The 8,847-nt window shown below is 44.2% G+C and overlaps 1 protein-coding gene across 1 annotated transcript in view; it reads left to right on the top strand.

Moving 5' to 3' along the window:
• Positions 1-1,579: 1,579 nt before the first annotated feature.
• The window catches only part of ZNF624 (zinc finger protein 624), a 50,888-nt gene continuing 43,620 nt past the window's right edge, over positions 1,580-8,847 (top strand). The window contains exon 1 of the mRNA XM_037068811.1: positions 1,580-1,671. The gene's annotated coding sequence lies outside the window, so the exon portion shown is untranslated. The remainder of the gene's footprint in view (positions 1,672-8,847) is intronic.

The following is an 8,847-nucleotide window of genomic DNA, read 5'->3' as shown; positions in this document are numbered from 1 at the left end:
GGGGTGGGCAAAAGTAGATTTATGGTTGTATGTGAAATGCTTTATTCTTATATTATTTATTAATTATTGTATTATTTATTTGTATTACAACTGTAATCATTTTTCCCACCTTGTACATTATCTTTGTTTCTAAGATTCTTTATTACTGGTTTGCAGCAGTTTGATTATAATGTGTCTTGGTGTGGTTTTCTCAATGTCTTTTTTTAAATTTCATTGAGCTTTTAAAATATTTTATTTATTTATTTATAGAGAAGGAAAGGGAAGGAGAAAGAGAGGGAGAGAAATACCAATGTGTGGTCACCACCCAACTGGGGACCTGGCCTGGGCAACCCAGGCATGTGCCCTGATTGGGAATCCAACCGGCAACCCTTTGGTTCATAGGCCCGTGCTCAATTCACTGAGCTACACCAGCCAGGGCTCTCTGAGTTTCTTGGATCTGTGGATTTACAATTTTCATCAAATTTTAAAAATATTTAGCTATTATTTCTTCAAGTATTTTTCTACTCCCTCACTCTCTATTCTCCTTCCAGAATTCTAATTACACATAGTTAGGCTATTTCATAGTTTTCTGTAACTCACTGGTGTTCTGTTCATTCTCCATTTTTTTCTCACTGTTTTATTTTGGGCAGTTTCTATTTGTATGCCTTTGACTTCACTAATCTTCTCTTTTGCAGTGTCTAATAATCTGCTCTTAATCCAATCCGGTATATTTTTCATTTTGTATATCATATATGTCATCTCCAGGAGTTTGATTTCCCGGTTGCATTTCTTTCCACTCTGATAGTTCAAAGGTGATGTCACACTTTCCACAAAGTTATCTATCCACTGGTTCTTTGAGCTCTCAAGAGCCATTTTACACTGTGTTCAGATTCACTTAGCTTTCTTTTACCCTGCAAATCTCCACCTTGAAGAGGCGCATCCAGAATGGGCCTCATGGAATGGAATAGAATAGAGGAAGTAATCTCATTGTTGAAGGAAGCAAGCTGCCCTAGAGCACTTGCGGATTTTTTGGAGAGAACTTGGCCTGAAAGAAGGGAAAATACGCTTTTAAAAATAATCATGTAACACTTGTGTAATGCATATACCATATAATCATCAATAACATTGTATATTGACATTATTAGTTGTATGATACAATAAATTAATTACATTGTATATTAAAATTATTTAGTTGAACCAGGAAAGAAGCTCTGGTTCAAAGACCCAGAAACTATAGTGAAGGCCTTACCAAATTTTTTTGTCAAGAACTTGAATGAAAGACAAGCAAAGGTCCAAACATGCACCTGCAGGCAGATATCTGGGCCCTATGAGTTCTCTCAATGGCTTTATTTCTTTAGTCACAGGGAAATGTTCCCAGGCAAAGGTTGTGTCATTCTCCTTCGTGACGCTAGAGCTTGACCCACAGTTGTAGCCTCTTAGGACAATTTTATTCAATCTGAATTTTCAAGGCACCCAAATTAACGACAACCAAGCCGATTCCGTCATAAATGCAAAGAAAAGGAAAAGTTCGGGCTCTGAGGACTCTGGACATTGTAGTTCCGACGCCAGGCTGCGCAGGCGCACTGCTGTGCCGGCTACCGGCCCCACGGAACTGGCGCCATTGCTGGATGCGTCCCCGCCTTGCTCTGCTGCTCTGCGAGTACCCTCAGTTGTCCTCAGTTCCGCAGCCAGGTACTTGTTGCCCCAGGCGTCAGGGCCCTGTTTCCCTCGGCACCTTTCTCCGACTTTCCGAGGTGTCCGGGGCGTGGCCATTTCCTCCACTGTGCGTTCCCTGAGCCGCCCCGCCCGGAGAGGCGAGAGGTGATTGGAGCCAGGCCATGAGCCAGCCTGGTTTTCGCTTAGGTCTCCCCTCGGCCTCCTAGAAAAGGCAGTTGGTGCCCTGTAGGCGGACCTGGCCACGCTGGGTTGGGGAGCGCCAGGCGCAGAGCCGGGGCTGGGGGCTCAGTCTGACCTTCCTGCTCTTTGCAGTCTCCCTAGTGGGGAGAGGAGGGCAGTCAGGGAAAGAGCGGGGGTGGCGGAGGGACTGTTCCAGTCTGGGTTTCTGTTCCTGTAGGGCTGGAACTGGGCTTCCCTTCTGGTAACCTAACAAGTGGTCATTCTCTTGTCTTCGGGTGGCCCAGGCAGCTTTTCCTTGGCGGCTCATTTTATGTGATTTCAGATAATCACTTTGAAGTAGCTCCTCTCTCCCTGACATGACAATAGTTTGGTTGGGAAATGTTTGGGCCTTAGCGCTAACGTTCTCATTATTTTTAAATAACTGCACTGGCTTAGGAATCACAGCAAGTGAAGATTCTCCTTAAGTCTTTGGTACTTCTGCAATGGTTGGGAAGACAGGGCTTGGGCAAAGTCACACCATCCAGAAAAAAATATCTAGGAAATTATGACTCTGTGGATATCTTCTGCATAATGTCAAAAGCAAAGGTAGAAACATACAATGTGGTTAGCCTCATTTGCTAATGTTTGATTCGTTGTGCTTAAATTACTTGCTTATAGTCACATTTCCACAGTAGTCAAGCCAACATTAGGAGCTGGGAGTGTGAACAGCTACTCTGGAATTTAACTCCAATACAAAACTCCTATGTATATATAAGCACTTCTTATTGTCTACTTGAAGAATATGCCCTGGCTGGTGTAGCTTAGTGGATTGAGCTCGGGCTGCGAACCAAAGGGTCACTAGTTTGATTCCCAGTCAGGGCACATGCCTGGGTTGCAGGCCAGGACCCCCAGTGGGGGCCTCCTGAGAGGCAACCACACATTGATGTTTCTCTCCCTTTCTCCCTCCTTCCCTCTCTCTAAGAATAAATAAATAAATAATTTTTTAAAAAAGAGTATGGAAAAACAGAAGGGTAAACATCACGGACGCAGGTTACAGAGGTCTCAGTAGTTTTGACTTACTGACTTGCCATCCTTTTCTTTGTGCATTATTTTACACAATTGAAATGAACATATTAAGTTTTAAATAGCATTATTTTTTAATATATTTTATTGATTATATCATTACAGTTGTTCTATTCCCCCCCTTCATTCCCCTCCACCCGCACACTCCCTCCCCCACCATTCTCCCCCCCTTAGTTTATAACCACGTGTCTCAAGTTCTTTAGATTCTATATTACCCCCACTATTCTCACCCTCCCCCCATCTATTTTCTACCTACCATCTATGCTATTTTCTGTGCCTTCTCCCCCCTTCTCCTCCTCCCACCCCCCCTGTTTCTAACCCTCCACGTGTTCTTCATTTCTATGGTTCCACTCCTGATCTAGCTGTCCTATTGGTTTGCTTTTGTTTTAGGTGTGGTTGGTAATAACTGTGTGTTTGCTGTCCTTTCACTGTTATTATTTTTCATCTTCTTTTTCTTATATAAGTCCCTTTAGTATTTCATATAATAAGGGCTTGGTGATGATGAACTCCTTGAACTTGACCTTAGCTGAGAAGCACTTTATCTGTCCTTCCATTCTAAATGAAAGTTTTGCTGGATAAAGCAATCTTGGCTGTAGGTCTTTGGATTTCATGACTTGGAATACTTCTTTCCAGCCCCTTCTTGCCTGTAAGGTCTCTTTTGAGAAATCCGCTGACAGTCTGATGGGTACTCCTTTGTAGGTGACTGTCCCCTTATCTCTTGCTGCTTCTAGGATTCTCTCCTTCATTTTAATCTTGGCTAGTGTAATTATGATGTGCCTTGGTGTGTTCCTTCTTGGGTCCAACTTCTTTGGGACTCTCCGAGCTTCCTGGATTTCCTGGAAGTCTATTTCCTTTGCCAGACTGGGGAAGTTCTCCTTTACTATTTGTTCAAATAAGTGTTCCACTCGTGGCTGTTTCTTTTCCCCTTCTGGTACCCCTACAATTCGGATGTTGGAACGTTTAAAGATGTCCTGGAGGTTCCTAAGCCTCTCCTCATTTTTTTAAATTCTCATTTCTTCATTCCTTTCTGGTTGGATGTTTTGTTCTTCCTTCTGGTCCATTCCATTGATTTGAGTCCCAGTTTCCTTTCCATCGCTATTGGTTTCCTGGACATCTCCCTTCATTTCAATTAGTTTAGCCTTCACATGTTCCTCTAATTTGTGACTATAATCAACCAGTTCTGTGAGCATCCTGATAAACAGCGTCTTGAATTGTGCTTCTGAGAGGCTGGCAATTTCTCAGTCGCTGAGAGTTATCAGCTCTGGGACTTTGAGTTCTTCTTGCGCCATCTTTTGGGCTGTTCATGCCTGTTATGTAGCAGGATCGGAGCCCTAGGTGTTCACCAGAGCAGGGCAACTCAGTCACTGGGTTGTGACACTGTATGTGGGGGCGGGGTCAAAGAAGAGCAATGGTGTCCCCTCTGCCGCCGCGGCCCCCACCGGCACCGCAGCCGCCACCATCACCAGGCCCACACGTTTCGTTCCACCGCATGCGAGTGTGCCACCGCCGTCAGCCTTCTACCACTGGGTTGCCCCCTGGGGCCTGCGTGGTCCGTCTCACTATGTGCAAATGTGCAACCGCGGTCAGTCTGCCCCACACCCCGACTGGTTCCAGGCTGCCTGCACGCCTAGGTCGGGGGATCTGTCCTGCCCGACCCAGCTCCGCTGCTGGCTCTGCCTCTCTTACCGTCCCCATTGAATGGTTCGTAGTTGTCGGACTTCCGTATAATTCAATTTTCTGGTCTTTGGGTGTGTCCTTGTTCTCCAAACCCTTGTTGTATTCAAACTTGGCTGTGGGAGAAGGCACAGTGTTTTCACCTATGCCTCCATCTTGGCGGAAGTCCCTAAATAGCATTATTTTGATTATAAAAATAAAAAGATGTTTATTGCACAGTTTGGTTGTTAAACATACTAAGCTAGTATTATCTACATGGCATATTGCCAAGGAATTTAAGGAATTTATTAATCTTTACAAATTTAAAAGGAAGTGATGATTCAGACCAGTCTGAAGTTTTAAAGATGTGAAAATGTCTTAAGTCACTCTTTGTAGGTCTACTTTTGTATTTTGGAAAAAATTAGTTTTCACTTATTTTTTTCTTTAACCATTTTTTTTCTTTTCATCCTTGTAAAACTGGACTTCCTAATGTGAGGTCAGTGTATGGGTTTGGAAAGGTTATACTCCCTGAAATAGTATGTGGCATCATTCACGTTCATTATTCTGTGGACAAGGTCAAAATCTCAGATGGATCCCCCCCAAAGTTAAGATCTGCTGTTGTTGATATGTAGTCATTGTTAATATTTGTTAGAACAATTTCAATTATTGCTTTAAATTATGTTTAAACTTGACATACGTACAGCTCCTGCACTGTGAGATAAAGAGTGGTTCGAGAAATACCAAACGTGGAGCAGAAATTCACTAGAGGGCATTAATGCAGTGCCATGGCTTTGCCTAGACTCAAGAATCCTCCTGGTAAAACATTTCAGTTTAGTTTCCAGTTTGTAAAGAAAAGTCTTTAATTTGGGGTTCATTAGAATGGTATTTCTCAATATAGAGTTGAAAATGTAGATTTCTATGCCTCACACCTGTAGTAGAGATTCTGATTTAGGTCTTGGATGGAGCCAAATAATTTCCTTTTTAATAATAATGGCTATGAGCTTTTCAGTCCTGAGATTTGAGATTCTTCTAGTTATATGTGAGAGTTTTCTGGGAGGAGAGTCATAATTTTTATTAGATCTGCAAAGGAATCCATTACCTGAAAAAAAGTAGAAACACTGGTATAAAGAAAAACCTCTTTTATTGGTAACCTTGAGGCTTCAATATAGGAATCCTCCCAGATTATCCTTCCTTTATTCATGTCCTAACCTCCACATTACACTGTTTTCCCTCCCTCAACTTCTTATTGTTTCTGTTCCATCAAAATCTTTATTGTGTCTAGTGAAACCCCCTAGTGTCATGGAATAAACTACTCTACATTCTTTTTTATAAAGTATATTTTATTGATTATGCTACTGCAGTTGTCCCATTTTCCCCCTCTTTGCTATCCTCTGCCTGGTTCCCCCTCCCCTCCAGGAAGCCCCCTCACCTGCCCATGTAAGTTCTTTGGCTTCTCCATTTTCTGTACTGTGGGGGACAATGAAGGCTGGCATCATAACCAAGGTTGAGTGCTTCAGGACAATAAAATCCCTGGGTCCAGCTTGGGGACCAGGGCAGCTGCAGCCCCAGGTGCAGCACCCTCCAGGTCTGCTGCAGGGTTCTTGGGAGAGAACTGGGTCAATGGCTCCCTCCCCTGCCAAACAAGGTTTGAGCAGCACCGGGAGAGACCTGGTTGCTTGAAGTCGCAGGGGGGCAATAGGGCGAAGTGGAAAACACACAGGGGCTGTGTGAACCCACTGAGACCCCACAGGGGCTGTGTGAACCCACTGAGACCCCACAGGGGCTGGGGAGAGTGAGGCAGTGACAGACACTGACCCAGATTGTCCCTGGTCTGGTTAGAGAATTGGGCAGTGTGAGAGGCCAGGCTCTTGTATGGAGTGGCAGGCTTGAGCAGGAGGAATTTTTCGAAGAGAAAGTGAAAAAAGAGGCACTCTGGTTGTTTGAGGAATTCTTTGCAGCAGCCCCCCACCAACCTCTGTGCCCCTAACCCTGCCCAGATGTTTAGCACTCCTGAGGTGGCATGGAAGGCCCTGTGCTTACAGCCCAATCCCAAGGAGAATGTGCACTGGAACCTGTGGGACAGGAGGCTACTCGTACTGCCCCAGTAGTGGAGACCAAGTGCTCATGCCCACAGCCACAGGAGGGAGTGCACCTGACCCTGCAGGACCACTGCTTGTCCCGCCACACCCGAAGGCCCCAGATGGAGCATTCCTGAAGCAGAGGAGGCAAATACCTGTATTGGTGGCAGCAGCTACAGTGGCACCCCTGCCCTGCAGGGCCTACTGGCTCTTTAAGAGGAAGGCAGAGACACCTCCCCATCCCTAGAGGAGAACTGCAGGGCTCACTGAGTCAGCAATCCCCAGAAAGACTTAACTCTGTGTGTGTGTGTGGGGGGGGAGGCGAGCGCTGAACTAGCCTGAAGGGGCCCAGAGAGTCCCTAGCATCTAGGACAGCAAAGAATGAGAAGGTAGTGTGTGAATTGCCCCTAACTGGTGCACCTCAAGGACAGCGCAACTTGTGGACTAAAGGCCTTGGATGGTTGCTGAAGGGCACTGGGGGCCTGGCAGCAAACTGAAGAACTGGGCTGAAGGCTGGGCAGCTGTGAAGATTGTACCTCAGGAAGGGAGAAAAACAAAACCAATTCCCCCTCAGCCTGCTGCAGCCAGGCTTGTCTGGTTTGAAGCCAGCAGGAGGCGCTTTTTTTTTTAAGTAATATTTTTTCTTTTAACTCCTTTCTTTCTTTTCTATCGCTTTCTTGATTCCTTCTTTTTTCTTTTTCCCTTATACAATCCTTTTTTAGCTTGCACAGACTATCTCAACTTACAGTGAGTCTCTGCAACTTATACAATCCTTTTTCAACTCTTCTGGCCCTGTTTAGTTTGCCCTTTTAACTTATTCAGACATATCCAACTTTAGAATAACCCACATTTAATCCTATTTTTAAGATAAAATGCCATAATTTATAACTTTCAGAAACAGTTTTTTTCCTACTGGCATATACACTTACATTTTTTTCCTATTCTTGGTGATGACTGCATTTCTTGAGTGAACTTAACAGTGAGCGGTCTCATTATCTAGTGCCCTGGACAACTTTAGGGAGGCTGAAGAAGAGGGAGGGGAGATACTAAGCTTGGTACGGCTTGTTCCCAGGACCAAAGCAGTTTCTGGGCCTCTAGAAGGAGGACTGACAGTGGTTAAAAGACATATTTTCTCATTGTTTTTCTTTCTGACGTTTTTACTGTCTGGGAGGAGAGTGAGATCTTTTTTCCTCTTTAAAAAATCCATTTAAATTCTTTGAGAAGAATCCGTATGATGTAACAACATTAGAGATCTCATTCCATTTACTAGAGGTTTAGCAAAACATTTTGAGATCGAGACTGAGCCATTTCTTTTAAAACAGAAACAAAAACAAAACCTGAAGCAAAGACAAAATTCAAGTAAACCGGTATTTTCAAATTAAATCCTCTAAGAGGAGGGAGTGAGACACTAGCTTTAGAATTTTATTTTAGACCACCTGGTACTACAAATGCCCTGATAAGGTGTAAATGGTGTGAAGCTCAAATATCAGAGACATTATCTCACATTAACCAGGACAGTGAGTAACTTTTAAAGGCTGAAATGGTATAGCCCAAATAGGAACCTCAGACCTGGTCTTTTTCCTGGGCCCTTTAGGTCAGATGCCAAGGCCCTTAGCAGGTGGCCTGACAGCAGCCTCAAGGAGGCCCTTGTCTTTCACGCACAGCACATGGGAATTTGCAGGGTCTGGAAAATCATTATTTTCCTCCTCAGAATTATCTTTCTCTGTCTCTACCTTCCGAGCCTCCTCCTTGAGCTCCTTAGCATAATCTGGCAGAAAAGGCTCATCATCACACTCAGCCAGGGGTGCTGGCGGAGCTGTTGTTGGTTTTGGCAGGAGGGAGGTGTACCCTTCCACTGTTGAGGCCAAAGTATCAACTATTGATTTCTTTACTTTAGTAAAGTAAATTCTTTACTTTAGTTCCTCTTTCCACAGATTGAGCTCATCATGAATGAGAGCCCACAAAAGTGAAAGTAAAACTGGGTATTTGTGCCAGCCTCTCAGCAGTATACTGATTCTGCAATTTTTCACCTACCCTTTCCCATGTAATTTTATTAGCAGTTCCCTTATCTGGAAACCAAGGGCAAGTCTGCTGGACAAAGCCCAAGAACTGCTCTAATGGAGAACTACATACTTTAAGTCCTCTTGCTGTAAGCATAGATTTAAGCATTTGTACATAAAGCCACCTCTCAGGGGATCCTGCACTCCCCATATTTTAC

Source organism: Sturnira hondurensis, unplaced genomic scaffold (genome assembly GCF_014824575.4).
Source record: "Sturnira hondurensis isolate 20B ecotype Veracruz unplaced genomic scaffold, ASM1482457v3 Scaffold0018097, whole genome shotgun sequence".
NCBI classification, from domain to species: Eukaryota; Metazoa; Chordata; class Mammalia; order Chiroptera; family Phyllostomidae; genus Sturnira; species Sturnira hondurensis.
Note: the sequence above shows the minus strand (reverse complement) of the source record. Positions and strands in the feature narration are given on the sequence as shown.